A 6,642-nucleotide genomic window follows, 5' to 3' on the forward strand; every position below is an offset into this window, starting at 1 on the left:
GACAAAGAGGTGATGAAATCTGGCCAGCCTTTGTAGACCCCTACCCGATGGCATCTAGCATGACTTCACTTGCAATCCATTGCTCTTTTTTTTATATTTTCTAAACCATGGCAACACTAGCACCCTTACACACAATGCAGCACCTGGACTTGATGAAATCATGAAGTTATAAGGCACTATTCACCTGCACAAGGATGACTCAATCTAGATTTTTGCTCCTCCACACTTTTGTTAATCCCAAGCCTCTTCTTCATCCAAACCCATGCCCTTCACCCTCCATGAAGCCCTATAAATATCACTTTCACCTCCTCACTTCCTCACACAACTCCTCAAAGCTTTCTCTTAAGTTCTTGAGAGCCATCCCCTCTTAGTGTGAAGAAAGAGTGAAACCAAGTTTGTTTGAGAGAGTTCTTGAAGAGAGGTTGTGTTGGGAGCTCAAGGGCCACATTTGTTGTAAGTAACCTTGCCCTATCCTTTGTTTAGTGTTAGAATAGCATGTTAGGCTTTAATTTATGGCATGGGAATGAAATTTTAATTGAGTTTTATTGAGGATTACCATGCCAAATGCAAACCGGGTCAATGTGGGAATATTGAACGAATAATTACTTTGGGTCGAATTTTTAGCAATAGCATGTCTTAATATGATTTTATATGATTCAATAATGTCTTGGAATAAACTTTGAAGGATTAAATTTAAGGTTGAAAGCATGCCATGATAGGTTATAAATTCATATCTTGTGTTGATCATCGAGCATGCATCACTTTACTTGATTTAAGTTTAATTTGTGGAGTTTTGCTTAAATTTCCTAGGCTTGAATAATGAGCATTTATAAAATCCTTGTGATTGGGATAAGAATAGAAATGCATGATTTAGTTAGGTTTTAAAACATTTATTGGTAAAAGAAAAGCTAGAAACATCATGCATATGCTTAATGGATGGTTTAGTAGTAGTTTGGCCTTAATCCATGCTTAAGTGTTCGGATGAATTTGTATGACCTGAAACCAAGTTTTTAAATTGTCCCTATAGTTATATTTATAGTTTCCACTTGATGAAATTTGAGCACACATGCATCCATAGAGGTTTTAAACTTGAAATCACATATAGACCGTAAGAAATGCATGCCATGGGTTGGGTATGTTTGGCATAGTTGTAACTTGAATCTTGCCATTCTAAGGGCATAGATGGTTTTAGAACATAGACAATATGGGGTTTGTGTGTTTTGGTAAAGTTTGGGGCCTAATTGCAAATAGTGAGAATTTAGGGCCTTAGTGAAAATTTTGGAAAGTTTAAGGGCAGTTTTGTAAATACCAGTTTTTGAACCGTTTTGATTATGAACATCTTCCTTAGTGGTTCAAATCATAATTTAGAATAACTTTGATTACTGCCGCATCGATTCTCTAACTTCGAAAAGTTTAGGCTAACTTACACTTTGATAATTTATATATGATTTATTGATAAATTCCACATTCATGATATAAATGTCATTTTGAGCATGAAACATACATTTAGTATTTGTTACTTGCTTACATGATATGTAGAATTTCCACCATTTTAGCATATCATATGAAATTGTCATTTTCACATTAAGCATACTTTACATGTCATGAAAAATATTTTCAAGCGTGGCATGAAAATATAAATTTTTGTCATGACTCCAAAGGCTATGATGGAGAATTATTCTAGTGGAACTCTTCTGTCTACTCTGGAATGAGTAAAAATGAAGTGGTAACCCCTGGGTTGACAAAGAATCGTCAACGAGCTTCGAATGGATTAATTTTAAAGAATACCGGAGCAAAGTCAATTTTATGGCACCTACGACTGGTGAGTGCATATGTTATGATGTTATGTTGATATTATAATGAAATATTATGTTACCAATGCATTAAGAACAAGTCTGCAGACAACATAGTTTCAATATGAGTTGTACTACGGTAACCAACAGGTACTCACAATGCATATGGGAAACTGTGATGATACCATACGTTATGATATTAACGTTAATATTAATAATGGCTTTAATGATGATGAAATGTTATATTTTTTAAAGATAAATTGGAAAATGTTCTCTGTAAGAAAATGTGCATCAAAAGTTTTTTTGTATGACTTGAAAGAATTTTTGAAAAGCTGGATGAGAGAATAGTACAGATTTCCTTACATGTATACATGTTATATTTATCATCTATCATACATAATTTATATTTGTGCACGTTAGTTGTTAACTTACTGAGATTTCAAGGAATTTTATTGTGGTAGTCCCACTACCATTTCTCCCTGGAATGGTAAAATTTGTATCAGGACCGGAGAAGACCGACCAGGATGGACCAATGGATATGATTGGTTGAGGTAGAGCCAGACCTGGAGCGAAGATTAGATTTGATTTTGATATTCATAACACTAACTCTTCATACCTTAGAGCATATGAAATAGCAGATCTAATTGTTGAGACTTGGTTTTAAGTACTTGTATTAAGGATGTGTTATCTTTAAGTTTGAACTTATAATGGTTATTAATGCAATTGGGATGTTTAGTTCATTCTGGCATGAGTTTTATTTTAGTCACCCTTATTCCGATGCGATTATTGCATACTGCTAGTTCCATACTAGGATGCCTTACATATTAACTGTCGTGAACGGAGGTATATAACTATGTGTTGCATGTCTCGACGCTCCAAGTCTTCATTACATCCCAAGTGGTGACTTGGGGGCATCACAACCAGTATTGTGTCAAGTATCGTTATTTGCTCATAGGCATTCACTTCCACCATTGCTCATAGGCACACACATGCTCATGGTGCCCCAAGGATGCTACTTTACTCAACCGCAACCAACTCGAAGACACCAACATGTGATACTCCAGGGGATCCCACATCTCGACTATCAGGTGAGGCCAAGTATGACATTGTTCCACCTCACTCCCCACAAGGCATTCTCCTTCCCGTGTTATGTTGGTGGAAACACTTCGTAAAATGATCCTGGGAAATTCTTCATCTTGTACCATGATGATAGACTCTCGCTGACTCCACACTTGCACACACACACACACACATATCTTGGGCTCCCAACAAGATATCATCATTAGTAGCAGAAAGCAGTTAAAAGCATCAAAAATAAATGAGTACATATAGGTAGAAACATAGTGTTTAAAATATTTATTTATGTTTATAGAAAATGGGAATAAGATTATAGATATGATGCAATGTCTCTCACACACAAGATTCACCCTCCCCATTAGTCAGTATTGTTTCAGAAGCTAGCCTACCTTCCTACGTCAGAAGTCATCTCGTTGTCTTTCTGCTCCTTTCTACTCCTTTCTTTCTGCAACAATCGCCTTATCGAGCTCTTTAGTAAATAAGGTCCCAAAAGTGAGATCCTGTCCTACGTCATGTCCTTTATATAGATTGGGAATGTCAGATATCCTTTCAGATGTATCTCTAACTCCATATATGCTTGGATAGGAGTCTTTCATCCTTATGTTTTCATACAACAGGATGATAGATACAGGTGACTAGGGTATGGTCCGCACACCCATACGGTCTGCCAACTCCTCCATTCCTCTTTCAACAAGGGCTCTCTTGTAATAGCCCGCTAGAAATTTATTGGATGAATTTCTTAAGACCTTAGGAATGTCGTGAAATATCAGAAAGATTTCACAAATTAGGGCAACTGCTTAGGTTTTAGTTTGTCAGCATAGTCAGTTTTCAACCCGATATGGTTATAAAAGTGTCGTTTTATTTATTTGAGATACTTAGTAATATGATATTGAGAAATGAATTGCACCATTAGTTCCAGATCAATATTTAGGATTTTTATGATACAATAATAATTTTTACAATTTTTTGGGCAAATAGCAACGCCCGGGATATTGCACGTGGCACCCGGTTCAAGCGATTGTCAAATCACTATGTGGAAGTTCCAGGTGCACTTAGAATCACTAGGATTGCTTCTTGGATGGAAACTTGGCACATTCCTAGCCAATTATTGGAATAGTACTTGGATATTTGTCACTTAGTAAGTTAAATGTGATGGATTTGATGCAAATCAAGCCATGTGATTGTGCCACCTATGCAAGCACTATTTCAACCACCTGAAACACTTTTTGACCAACCAAAACAGGGTTTCAACCGTAGTGAAATCCCAAACCATTGGATTTCAATTGAAACCCTAAACTCATGATGGCCGAAACTCTAAGCTATGATCTCAACCCCTTTGTGGCCCGATTTTTTATTAAGTGTTTAGTCACTTAGATTAATAACTTTCACATGCTATTAATCACTCAAGTTTTCACTCATGCACCCTCAACCACTCTAATACATCTTGGTAATGACATTGGGCCAATGAAATTTGGAGTTGGGCTTGAACCCAACCGAAACCTCAAAGTGAAGCCCATGTAATCCCAAAATTTCAGCATAAGGCCCATTTTGGCCCACCGAAGACCACCACCATGGGAGACTTCTTGAGGAAGTTTCTTCCCTCTTCCAAGGCCTAGACAAGGACTGATACCACCACTCACTTAATCCCAATATGGTCCTTTCATGGAAGACAAAAAAGCTACACAAGCATAGCCCATCCACTAGGCCAGAACTGCTACTGCCAACAGTAGCTATGCAACCCCCTTTCTCCCCATTTTTGGCTGCCAACCTCACATCCAAAAGTCATTCAGCCACCTCATGTCAGCCCCCTATCATGTATATCATGCCTCGTCACATTTACACTTCACAATTTTCATTTGCAATCCATTTTCTAGAGAGAACCCGAGAGAGAGTCTTTAGGCCTTTTTCCTGGCTATTTTTGCTTATTTTTTGAAACCTTTATAAGTCGATTCTTACGAAACTCCCTTCATATATTTTGTTTCTATTTAAGTATATTTTACATGGATATCTCTTGGGTAATCTTTCATGGAGCTTTTATTAGTGAAAGGTTAGTTTGAGAATGGAAAGGTCATTCTGGGCAACAATCTAGATGTTTGTGTGAAACTTTGATATTTTGATGAGGCGTTTGGTGAAATATGGGGTAGATATTTCTATGGTGAAGAGTTAACATGTTAATATGAAATTTAGGTTTATATTTTTTGCATGTTAATAGTTCTTATAAAGAGTTTGGCATGATTTTGGAAAGATGAAAACTGGAAGTGTCAAAACAGTTTCTGTTTGGGACCGTTCTAATATTTTGTTGTGGAAACATGATCCAATGGTCTTGATATTCATATATGATATTCTTAGGGCTTTTATTTGTGTTAAGAATTTATTTTTGGAGAATATTGATTTTGATCTTGATGGAATGATTTTTATGCATGAAAAGGTTTGGTCAGGACTCAAACAAGAGAAGGCTCATGGGTTTGCTTTGTGTTTTTATGAAACTTTTACCATATGATTTCAGGTTTAATGCTAGGATCGTGTTTAGGGTTTGACTATGAAGTATGTAGTTTTATTTATTAAAGGTTTACTCCATGAAAGTTTCAGATTTTGTATGTTTGATCTAAGTCAAGAACGTGTGTTACTCGATTTGGACTTAGTGAGCAGGCCAATTGGTTTGATGATGATTTTTGTGATTTTAATTATCTTTCAAGCATGGATATTACTTAGATTTGACTTATAAACATTTTAAGAGTGAGTTTATGAACTTTTGGAGTCCTTGGAGTTCATTGGAAAGGTGATAGACCAAGTACATCAAGAAGTTGTTTTATTTGTCTAAGACTTGGTGTTTTTGGCACTTTTCTTGATATGAAGAATTTAGCTTTTTGTGATATGATTATTTTGATGTCTTGATATGGTCTTAGAACCTAAGACATGATTTTTAGTGTTGAAAGAATTGGTTTAAGTATATGGCTTGTGGTTTGAAAGAATTGCAACAAAAACTAAGACTTTTTAGCCTTTTACATGTTTCGGCCTAGGCATAGTTTATATGGCTTTGTTTTGAAATAAATTTTTCTGATTGCATTTCTAGATTTAGGAAAATATTTACATGAGAAATGTAAATTTTTCTAGAGTTTGGAGTTCGTATGTGAGTTTTGTTTAGGGGTAAATGGCAAATTTTGCCATGAATCAGTGAGTTTTGTGTTTTTAGTGTTTTAAGGGGTATTCTAAATCTTAAAATTATCACATTTTAGTTCACGCTATTTTCCCGCTACTTTTACGTACATTACGATACAGTCACTGTAAATTAGCATGTAACTTACTTTCCAGTGTATTTTTGTATGTGCAATGGTAAGCCATAATTTTCATATTATTGTCACTAATGATTATTATAAATGTTCTCATATGTCATGCCATGTTAATTATTTCGAGCACATGCTTATCTATTACATGCCATGTTATTCCATGCCATCTTTCACACATGCATTGTTACATGTCACATCATGTCTCATGTATAGAGTATGTTACGAAAAATAGTATTTTCAAATCAACGGAGTCCTTTATATTTATCACGACTCCAAGTGCAAGGATGAGGCAATACCTTAGTGGAACTCCATTGTCCACGCTGAAGTCTTTTATTCTGTCTGCATAGTCAGGTTTCTACCCGCTATGGTGATAGAAGTGTCGTTTTAATTAGTTAAGGTACCTAGAAGTATGAGATTGGGAAACAAATTACACCATTAGTTTTAAATGAATATTTAGGATTTTACGATGCAATAATACGTTTTAA

This window comes from Juglans microcarpa x Juglans regia, chromosome 5D (genome assembly GCF_004785595.1).
Source record: "Juglans microcarpa x Juglans regia isolate MS1-56 chromosome 5D, Jm3101_v1.0, whole genome shotgun sequence".
NCBI classification, from domain to species: domain Eukaryota; kingdom Viridiplantae; phylum Streptophyta; class Magnoliopsida; order Fagales; family Juglandaceae; genus Juglans; species Juglans microcarpa x Juglans regia.